The sequence below is a fragment of the Erithacus rubecula genome (assembly GCF_903797595.1).
Source record: "Erithacus rubecula genome assembly, contig: SUPER_Z_unloc_2, whole genome shotgun sequence".
NCBI lineage: Eukaryota > Metazoa > Chordata > Aves > Passeriformes > Muscicapidae > Erithacus > Erithacus rubecula.
In genome coordinates, this window is record NW_027635860.1 from 9,484,355 (window position 1) to 9,496,233 (window position 11,879).

Below are 11,879 nucleotides of genomic sequence, written 5' to 3' on the forward strand. Positions count from 1 at the left end.
GATGCCTTTACTGTTTTAGAGCTTCAAAAGCATAAAGTAATTTGGTTAGATACCAGATGTCTCTATAGAGAACAGTTCCAAACAGACCCAATTCTGTCACTTTGGCAAATGGTATCTTCTTCACCAGTCGTCATTTTGCTGAATTTGTTGAAGTACTTTTTGTTCTCACTGTTTTCTTCCTATATCTTTCTAGGCCATATGCTCTTTTGAGGTTTTTTTTGTTAGTGTATATTAATTTAATTTTTAAATTTGATTCAACAGTACAAGCATTTCTCAGTCTCACACCATAACCAATGTTAGCTTTCTTAGAGACATCAGGAGATGAAAAAGGGGCTGTACACTCTACCCTGTTAGTGGGTGGGCAGCAGATGTTTTCTCTTGACTTTATGAGGATGTCTGGAAGGTATCCTACTTGATTGGTGTTCTTCCACATTATTGCTTACTGCCTAGACATTTTGTCCTTTCATTTTTTTTTAAACTTCCCTATCTAGCCTTTTAAAGCCTGTATCAGAGGCTAAATAGCTGTCTGATTCCAAAACTAAATACCTAAAAATTATTTTCCTTTCTTCTGCAGAAAGCCAGTGGGGTTGAATGCTAAGTGCAAAAAATGACAAAACCAAAATTTCCAGAACTATTTGACAAGTTTTAAGAGCTGCTGACAGGAAAACTTTGTCTAGCTTTTGTCCAGATGCGTGAGAGGGTCCTTTGTTGCCAGGTGCAAAGGTTCATCAAGCAAAGCTGTATTGGAAGAGCCTGTAAATCTGCTTAAAGGATGGAGGAAATAGTTATTTCATTTTGTCATTATTAGGTAGCTTTATCAAGTTTTTATTGGAAGCTCATAGTTGCATAATGACAAGTGCCCAGTGCTTTTTATTGTTTGCATTATACTGTAACAGGATTTGACCCTTCAACATACATTAAATGCGACAAACCACAGAATCTCAGTATCTACTTCAGGGCAACCTAAAGACACATCAAGTTAAAAAGAAAAGAGCCATTGTTTTCAGCCAAGAGATCCAAAAAGGTATGAAACTTGGTCTGAAGACAGAAGTTTTCCCAATAATCATCAATTGTACAATATCTCTTGCAACATGGACTAGGCACTGGAGACTGAAGCGATGGTAAGAAAATATGCTTCAAAAAACCTGAAAGAAAAGAGGAAATTTGGCCAAGGTAAAAGTAGAAGATACTTCATAGACTAAGTAGGAAAAAATGTGCTGAATATTCCTTGCTTTAGAAATCTTGGGTTGGACATAGGGCAGGGCAATAGATTCAGGGTGGTTTTTTTCCTGAAATATCTAGCCATGCCCTCCAATCCATGGATTAGCACTCCTTTTTTGTAGACTTGGAAGCTCCACATCCATGTAACTGAATGCAAAGACTGAATGCAAAGCAGGACTTGTTCAGTGGAAATTGATTGTTTTTTTCATTTATCTACCACTGGCTTGTTTTTTGTTCTCAAAAGATTGTTGTTTCTTTAACTGTCAGGTATGTACAGAACACCTTTCCTCACCTTTTGTCTCATCTTGATATTCACCGTCTCCCTTTTTCCTACTTCAAATTTTTTTTGTCTTTTTCAAAATTTCTGTTTAATGATACCAACCATCTAGGTGAAAAGTTTTGAAAATAAATGATTGTTCCTCCAAATGTTGTACTGAAAATTATCTAGATGAATTCTGGAAGTCATCACTGTAACAAGAAGCAACACTAAAAACGCACCCTGAAAATTTAATTTCCCAAACTTAGGAAATGAGTAAATACTGAGTGTGGAGGATATAGAAAGGCAGTATGAACAAAAATAGTAGTATTATGTACTATTGCTATAACATATAATATATTTAATAAGATATTGTACATACAATGTATATTGTTGTATCGAGAAGAAAATATATAACATGTATAATTATATACAATTGTGTACATAAGCATAAAAATTAAATATGTAAAATTACATATGTGAAATAACACTTTTTTTTCCTTATGAAATTAAGCTTGAAGGTTATACATGCAGAAAAATAACACATTTGTAGCTAACTGTTCTTGATCCTAACTTTTCTCCTAGATTGGGAGCCATTTCAGCAGTTCCATTGCACAAAGTTCATCATTTGCGTCTGATTCACTACAAAGATCTGCACAGCCTCAACTGCAGTCACTACTATACACTAATTTTGAAATACATACTAACTTTCAGAAACAATGCTAAGAAAGGATAGAAAACATAGGTTTTCATTCAGATAGCTTTCAGATATAAAATTGCAGAATAACCTGGGTTGGAAGGGACCTTAAAGATCATCTAGTCCCAACCCCCCTGCCATGGACAGGGACATCTTTCACTAGGCTGGCTTGCTCAGAGCTCCATCCAGCCTGGCGTTGAAAACTTCCACAGATGGGGCATTCACAACTTCTCTGGGCAACTTGTTCCAGTGTCACAACATCCTCACAGTAAAGGATTTTTTATTAATATCCAAACTAAACCTGCTCTCTTTCAGTTTGAAGCCATTCCCCCTTGTCCTGTCACAACATGCTCTTGTAAACAGACTCCCTCTATTTTTCACAGCCTTCAGGTACTGGAAGGCTGTGATTTGGTCACTCCAAAGCCTTCTTTTCTCCAGGATGAACAGTCCCAATTCGCTCACCCTTTCCTCACAGGAGAGCTGCTCCATCCCTCTGATCAACTTGGTGGCCTTCTCTGGACTGTCTCCAACACGTCCTTGTCCTTCCTGTGCTGGTACCCAGGGCTGGGTGCAGGGTTCCAGCTGGGGTCTCACAGAGCAGAGCAGAGGGGCAGAATCCCCTCCCTCCCCTGCTGCCCACGCTGCTCTGGATGCAGCCCAGGACACGTTTGGCTTTCTGGGCTGGGGGTGCCCATGGCCATGCCATGTCCAGCCTCTCACCCAGCAGCACCCAAACTTCTTCTCCACAGGGCTGCTCTCCATCTGTTCATCCCATAGCCTGTGTTGGAACCAGGGGCTGCTCCAATCCAGTGCCTTGCACTTGGTCTTGTTAAACCTCATGGGATTGCCACTACCTACTTCTTGCAATAGAGAAAACTACAATGGACATTGTACTTACAACCCACAGGCTCGTTAGATTTACACCTAACCAGATGTGTCTGACCTGTTTTCAGCACCCTTTTGGTGATTATCAACATCTGATTGTATTTTCAGCTGCAAAAGTACAGCTGGCTGTTAGATTTATCAGTGACAGCTCCTAGAACTCCCTTTTGAGCTGAAAATATGAGTTAAACATTATAAAAGCATCTAATTGTGTCATAGTGTATTTTGCATTATGAGTAGAATAATTTCTTCAGTGCCAAATTTTCCTATGCTTCCTCAGTGAAAAATAATGAACTCCCACAAACACTTATTTTATTGAATGAAACACCTCTTCTGTGGTAGTCTTCATCTTCGACCTACATTTAATGAAAAGCCATTTGTTTGAGTTCAGCGGTAGTGGTTTTTTGAGAAAAAGACAAAATGGCAACAAAAAAGCTCTTTAATACAGAATCAGCTTTTTTCATATAATACATATAATAACAAATTTTCTGGTTATTAGCTCTCTTCCAGGGAAGATTTACCTAATTTATATTTATAGAGGATTTTAATACTTTAATAGTGTCCTGGATGCTGTTCTTGAGGTCATACAACATTAATCTAATATGTGTTAACTATTAAAAAGAGCCTGAAATAGCACTGTTTTGGATTCACTTGGCAAGATGAGGCAGTTGGGGTTAAGTAAAAAACACAGCAAATTTTTAATATTATTATTTTAAAGCCTTGGAAGAGTGGAGTTTTTCAGAAGCAAGAGCTGGCATTATTCTATAGAATTCAAACTAAAAGCTGAACAAAAAATAGATAAGGGGACTTAATCTATTACAGTAATGAAACTCACTTGACTCACTAAAGATTCTGTAATACTGCTTGAACTTTCTTAAGATGATAGTCATAGAAAATTGGAAGACTAGGAATTTAGCAATTAACTGAAATGTATATATGGGTGATGGCATGTTGAAAACACCAAGAAAAACAACCCATTTTCCAAAAAAATTGTCATATTTTTCTAAATTTTAGGCAAAGACAAACCCATTTTCACAGCAGCGACATATTAAATTACTGAAAAATTTGTGCAACTCAGAAAATTAAGCACCCTTGCACCCAGCCAGTCTTAGGCTCATTGTTTGATAAATGTTAAAGGACAAAATCCAGCATCACATTCAGTGCATGTGGAGGTAGGAGGGGACATGGAATGGAAGAGTGGGAGTATGGAAATAGAAGACTAGGAGTATAAAAATATAGGAGTAGAAGTAAATAGAATAAAGTATCCTTGTAAGCTGGTATTTATTTGATGGTACCTATGAAATGCCTAAATAGATTTTTTTTTAATCAACAAGTAAGGGTTTTCCCCCCCCAACCCCCCCAATTTTCACTGCCAATAATGTCACAATCTGGAAGTAGATTGTTATTTTCTCACTATTTTTTCCACTGTTCTGCTCAATATAATTTCATGGCCTTTTTCCTCTGCTTTCAGCTTAACCCAGTTTCAGTTTTAACTAGTCATAAATAAATCTTTGTACTGGCAAAGAAAAATCTAAAGGAGGAATAAAATCCCATACAATCCTTAGTACAAATACAGGCTGGGCAGAGAATGCATCAAGACTAGCCCTGCCAGGAAGGACTTGGGGGGTGTTGGTGAATGAGGAGCTGGACATGACCCAGCAATGTGCACTTGCAGCCCAGATCAAGCAACCACGTCCAGCCCTTCCAACCAAAACATTTTATGATTCTGCAATTCTAGAAATAGCATTTCTGTGTGTTCCTCAGCATGTGTTAACTGCTGAATATAAATTCACTGTATTAAATACCTTTTAGTGTATTTTATGTAACGTTATTAGTACATTACATTATTTCTTTACATTTCTTTACGTTATTGGGTACTAATAGCCTGCAAATTCAGATCTCCAACTTGAAAGGAACACTACAGGTACAAACCATATTGACATTGTTTCTGTTGCATTTTTAAGGTATAATGACATGGCAATGCAATAATTTTTTGCCTATATTTAATTTATTTAGTTGTTGGAAATAGTACCTTTTACATTTTACACTATCACATGAAAAGTCTAGAAAAGGCTCAAGTTTTACTGTGGCATGTGGACTCTTGCACCCATGCTGTATGTGGGGTGTTAACCTTGGCTGGCTGCTGGACACCCACCCAACCCAGGTGCTCTTTCATCACTCTTCCACACAACAAGGGAAAATAAAATAAGATTGGAAAGCTTATAGGCTGACATAAAGACAGAGTGACAGCTTACTAATTATTATCATAGGTAAAACAGACTCATCTTGGGAAAGATTAATTTTCTTGGTGGTAAGAATCAAAGACACTTACCTACTCCTTTTCTTCTCAGCCTCAACTTCTGTCCTTCATTCTCAACTGCCCTTCCTCCTCCTGCACCAAGTTGCATGAGGCACTACCAGTGTTTGCCTGATTATTGGGAAAATGTAAGTCATATAGAATTGTCATTCTTGAAAGATTTTTGAAGTTCCTGTAAACTAAGAACAAATGCAAAAATATTGTTTCTAATTGGCCATTGTTCTGGTTTTGGCTAGGACAGGATTAAGTTTTGCAGCAGACAGGAGAAGAATGGCTGACACAGAGGTTATTCTCTATCACCTGATATAATTGGCAGAGAAAGGTGAAGGGACTCTCTTCTGGCAATATGGGGTTTCTTCCAGTTGAGAAAATGTAGCAGAAGCCACCCTGTGTTGTTTATTGTCATAGGGTCTGCAGTGAGCATTTTTACCTGGGAATCACTCTCTTTTGAACACTATTAATTATATTGTTGCTGTTACTGTACATTTTCTTATCTTGTTGCTGTAAATTGTTCTTAACACATGATCTTTGCCTTTTGTGCCTCCAGTTGGATGGAAGGGAAGGGGAGAAGCATATTTTTTTTTAGTGGGAATACGAAATTGGGGAATATCACCTCTAAGCCAGGATTGCCATATATCATTAAAGATAATTTATTATCTGTATAGAGGTAAATGGATATCTGCTGAAACAGCATCCACAGAGAGAATTTAGTAGTGAAAGTCAGTACTGTCTACTGTATTTCTAGCCTGGTCAGAAAAGCAAAGCAAACTTAGAGATAGAATGAATGAAACATATACAAAGTAAACAGCAGTAACTGCCTGATTTTGTTATATAAAATCTTCTTGGACAATGAGTTACATACAATTGCCATCACAGTTGTAAGAGATCATGCTCTAATGACTTGGTGCTTACCCCAAAAAGTACAAGATGAGAATATCCTGCACTGAGTAGTAAATCAAATCTATATTAATTTCTAAATTGATTGTTTCCTTTTAAAAAATTAAAAAAAAAAAAAAAAAAAAAAAAAAAAAAAGAGTGAGAGAAAGCAAAGCTAGAGCTGGGAAGATGCATGTAGACGCATTTGCAAGTATGCAATCCTGAGAAGAGTGGGAAAGAGGAGTACAGCAGGAACGAATCAAACCACCTGAAAAGTGGTTTGAATGAAATGGCTCTTGTCATACTAAGTAGATAACAACATGACATCATTCCACTGTCACAACATGTCATCATTGTGAAGACTACACTGATGCTGTATGAGCCAAAAGAGAAGGTATGCCTATTCAGAACCATATTTGCTTAATGATCTTCCATCATATCACAGTCTTTCTTTACAGGTAGGTTTTCTTTCTAACTTTAGGTTTTACTGATCAAACTAATTGACAGACTAGCATTCAATTTTGTGGAAAATCAACAGCTTTAGTATGGAGGATGATGTGGTTTTTTTCAGGGACGCAATAATAATTGTTCAACTTTTATTTTTGTCTCATGTCTGATAATGAGTTACTATTTCTTGATTAAAATTGATCCAAGTTATTATCCATGTTGATGACGCTAGTAGTTTACTGGACAGAGAAAATGCTTTTCTGTACTACCAAAATAGGAATGTAAGCACTTACCAAAGTTACTGTGCTCAACTGTGTTCACACATTTTCACAAACAAATGTGTTTCATATATTTCCTTTCTGCAGAAAGAAAAAGCTGAATTGGAGGTTTTATACAGTATTTGGCTAATATTGGATAGCTAATTTAATAGATCCAAGTAACTATCTGGGTTCCAAGAAAACAAATAAAAATTAAAAGTTATTATAAAAGAACTTAGAAATGGATTCTTAAGAAAACAGGAACCTGGAGCACAGAGTTCTGATTAACTCCTGTGTCCCTTACATGGTGAATAAACAGCCCATGATCAAACACATTAGGCTGGATCATCAAAAAAAGCCTCTGACCATTCAAGCACCCAGATACTAGATTCTGCTTCCAGTAGAATCAAAAATGGTTTCCCAGTAATTAGAGCTCCATGAAGGTGGTTACGCTGAATCCCCAGAAGGATTGCACTAAGTTTAGTAATTTGCTTTGGGAGAGGAAAGCGTGAATTTGACTTCCCGGGTCGGAGTCTGCGGCTAGTAGTTCTTTCCTCAGCGGGATTTTTTTTTTTTTTTTAAATAAGTAAGGACGTCGGATGTGTATCTTGCAGTGAAGGCACGCACATTTATACTCAAACATTGACATTCCCTGACGGGCAGGAGAACACATGTTATCACAGAAGAATCAACTTGACTCTGTACAGAAATCTGCCTGATTTAAATATTAGGAGGGGGAGGGGCGTGGCCTCAATTTAGCAGTCGAGAAAGTGCATTAATACCAGAATTATTATCAGAATTCAGTCTCAGAGAAGATGGCAAAAATTAATATACTCAGAGCTCTTTGCAAAGTTCTTGAGCAGCCCAGATGCATAGGAATGTGAAAAAGGCTGTTTTGCGATAGTTCTAAGAGCAAAGACAAGGCATAAAAAGGACCAGCCTTTTGCTAGCCCGGTCTGTGTCAGGAAGTTCGCCGTGACTGATGTGGACATGGTGGCGCCCGCTCTGCGGGCGAGAAGGAGCAACATCCCCGGCCGTCCCCACTGTTCCCCCCACCGCCACCTCCGCCCACGGCGCCTGTGGTGGTAGGAGCCGAGACAGCGGCAGGGCTGCCCCTGCCCTCATCCCCCACTGCCCCATAGCCCACCTGCCCCTCAGCCCCCGCTGCCCCTCAGCCCCCTCAGCCCCCGCTGCCCCTCAGCCCCCGCTGCCCCTCAGCCCCCTCAGCCCCCACTGCCCCTCAGCCCCCTCATCCCCCGCTCCCCCTCAGCCCCCGCTGCCCCTCAGCCCCCGCTGCCCCTCAGCCCCCTCAGCCCCCGCTCCCCCTCATCCCCCGCTCCCCCTCAGCCCCCACTGCCCCTCAGCCCCCACTGCCCCTCAGCCCCCGCTGCCCCTCAGCCCCTTCAGCCCCCGCTCCCCCTCAGCCCCCGCTGCCCCTCAGCCCCCTCAGCCCCCACTGCCCCTCAGCCCCCGCTCCCCCTCAGCCCCCTCAGCCCCCTCAGCCCCCTCAGCCCCCGCTGCTCCCACTGCCCCTCGGCCCCCGCTGCTCCCGCTGCCCCCTCAGCCCCCGCTCCCCCTCAGCCCCCTCAGCCCCCTCAGCCCCCGCTGCTCCCACTGCCCCTCGGCCCCCGCTGCTCCCGCTGCCCCCTCAGCCCCTCATCCCCCGCTCCCCCTCATCCCCCGCTCCCCCTCAGCCCCCGCTGCCCCTCAGCCCTCGCTGCCCCCTCAGCCCCCGCTGCCCCTCAGCCCCCGCCTCCCCTCGGCCCCCGCTGCTCCCGCTGCCCCCGGCCGCCCCGCCGGCAGTGGCGGGGGCGCAGACCGGGCCCGGCCCGGCCAGCGGCAGAGCCGGGGCTGCGCGCCCCGGGCCGCGCTCCGCCGAGCGAACACCCCGCGCCGAACAGCCCCGACTGTGCCTCCCGTACGGATAGAGCTCCTCCGAAGATGAAACCGGGGACAAGCTGCTGCAGCCACTGCAGTGAGAAGGGGAAAATTAGCCCGACAGGCCATAAGGAGCACCTGACAAAACGAATCTGAAAAGGAGGTATGAGTAAGGGAGGAGCCTGCCATACAAGCACCTTTAAACGAAGCTGTTGAGAATGAAGGTGTGATTTACATAAAAGCACCGTTTTCCCTCGTAGAGCTGCAGCAGTGGAAAGCCTCAGTTGGATTATAATAGAGACAATCCAGAAAAGGTAGCTAATCTTGTTAATAGGGCTATTACGACACAAAACCCAGACTGGAGTGGTCTGAATGTAATGCTAGACACATTACTAGATGAAACACAAAAAGAGTGTCTGCTGTATCTGCTGTAGAGACTCTAATTACAGCTGGAAATCTTCAAGGGCTAGTTAATTATATTCTTCCCTTTAACTGACCCAGGGTGGGACCCTAATGTGGCGGAACAAATGGCAAAGTAAAAACGCTCTCAGAATTGAATAGTACTTGGACTAAAACATGCCAAAACATGCCTAAAGCAGCCCAAATTATATGAAGGCACAAAAAACTGGAAATGAAACCCCTACATAATTTTTTAATAGGCTTACAGAGACTGCACGAATATACACAGTCTGGACCTCAAAGCATCTGCAGAGAGACCCACTTATCTTATTTGTTTATAGGCCAATCTGCAGATGATATAAAGAAAAAGCTGCCAAAGATGGATGAGACACATGATATAGGTAAATTGTTGAATACAGCCTGGAAGGTTTATCAAAATAGAGATTCAACAGACAGGGACAGATGCCAGCAGAATAAAAGGGGTGATCAAGTCATCTAACATGTTGAAAAGGAGTACTCCTCCTCTAGACAAAGATCAACATGCTGTTTGGAAGGAAAAGGGAGACTGGAAGAATGAGTGTCTGGTGTAGGCAAAAAAGACACACAAGTACCTGAATTAGCTGTGAATGCCCCTCAACAGAGCCTTCGGTTGTAGCTAAGCTAGGGAATGGTAATGCTGAATTTCTGAATGTGGGAGAATGTATTCTTTGTTAAATACTTTAAAAGGGAAACTGAGTCAAGATGCTATAAATGTGATCGGTGCCACAGGGCCTTCACAGGGTTGGTGAAACAAGGCCTTTCTTCCAACCTTTAAAATTTAAGTTAGGAAAACACTGGGTGGCTCACCAACTCATTTACGTGTCAAACTCCCTATAGCCCCATTAGGTAGGGATGTATTGGAGAAATTAGAAGCAGAAAATTCATTTTCCAAAGAAGGTGCAAGTGAAAGTTATAATTCCTGAAACTAAATTTGTCAAAGCAGCTACAATTTTCTTTCAGAAGAATTATGATGAAATTCCCAAGAAGTTCCAATAGCATGGATCAATGATTTTCCTGGGACATGCAAATGAGCCTGTTAGTATTATGCTCAAATTAGGGGCTACACCAGTAAGGTAGAAACAATACCCTTTGAAGTTAGAAGGCCATAGGGGATTGAGGGACGATCGAGAAGTTCTTTACATGTGGGTTAGCAATGGTATATGAATCTAGATACAACACACTTATCCTTCCAGAAAAGAAGGCTGATTGTAAGAGTTGTAGATTTAGTGCAGGATTTAAGAGAAATTAACAAAATCACAGAAGATATATACCAAATTGTAGCAAACCCCTGCATTCTTTTGACTATGCTGACAGATGAATTCGAGTGGTTCACTCAAGGATGCCTTCTTCTGTATTCCTGTGCAAAAGAATAGCCAAGAAGTCTGCTTTTGCTTTAGTGTGAGATAATCCTGAGACAGGGAGGAAAACCCAGCTCCACTGGATGATTCTACCCCAGGGATTCAAAAGCAGCCCAACAATATTTGGAAACCAGCTTGCAAAGGAACAGGAGGACTGGAGAGAAAAAGAACCAGGAGGGGTTATTTTTTAATATGTTGATGATATCTGAATTGCAGCTATAACACAAGGTGACTGTATCCAACTCACTGTAAGTCTGTTGAACTTTTTAGGACTAAGTGAGTATAGAGTCTCAAAAGAGAAAACACAGGTTGCCAGGGAAACAGTAGCCTACTTGGGGCTATAAATCTTCTGTGGACATTGACAACTCAGCAGAGAACAGAAAGAAGCCATCTGACATCTTCCAGAGCCCGACACTGTGAGAGAAATGCAAGCCTTCCTGGGAATGGTAGATTGGTACCGTTTCCGGATATCAAATCATGGACTACTGGTAAAACCTCTGTATGGAGCCCTCAAGGCAGCTGAGAGGGGGAACCACCATGCAGACAGTGTATGCAAGGGCTGCATTTAGACAGCTGATTGTCAACCCCAGTTCTGGGGCTGCTGAACTTAACTAAGACTTTTGAACTTCTTGAATGTGAGCAACTGAATGTTGCTGTGGGGCTACTGGCACAGCACCTTGGAGATCAATGAAGGGCTGTGGCCTACTTTTCAAAACAGCTAGACAGGCGACTACTGTCATCCTGACACAAGAGGCCCATAAATTGACCCTTGGGCAACACAAGTTCAAGTATGTGCCCCACACAGTGATAACTGTACTGGACCAAAAGGGGGCCCTGGCTATCTCCTAGCAGAATGCTTAAGTATCACTCTGTATTGTTGGAATGGGATGGTATTACTCTAAAAACATCTGCTGTAAATACTGCAATGTTTTTGTCATATACATTAATTTACAACATGCCTGAGCATGACTGTTTACAGACAATAGAAGAGGCTTATTCCAGCAGACCAGACCTGAAGGACATGCATGTGGAGAATCCAGACTGCAATCTGTATACAGACAGAAGCAGCTTCAGGGGTCAGCAAATGACAGGCTATGCAGTGACAACCATTGATAAGGTGATTGAGGCAAAGACCTTGCCATCAGATATATCATCACAAAAGGCTCCTCATTGTTCTGACAAGAGCTCTAGAACTGAGTGAGGGGAAGAAGGTGGATATATGGACTGATTCCAAATATGCCTTTAGTGTTGT

General features: G+C 41.9%; 1 long non-coding RNA gene across 1 annotated transcript; it reads left to right on the forward strand.

The window, feature by feature from the left end:
• The first annotated feature begins 8,908 nt into the window (after positions 1 to 8,908).
• On the forward strand, positions 8,909 to 11,198 carry LOC306814845. Its single transcript, XR_013777259.1, has 4 exons — positions 8,909 to 8,994; positions 9,092 to 9,145; positions 9,491 to 9,631; positions 10,638 to 11,198. It is a non-coding gene; the product is annotated as an uncharacterized lncRNA (long non-coding RNA).
• The last annotated feature ends 681 nt before the right edge of the window (positions 11,199 to 11,879 follow it).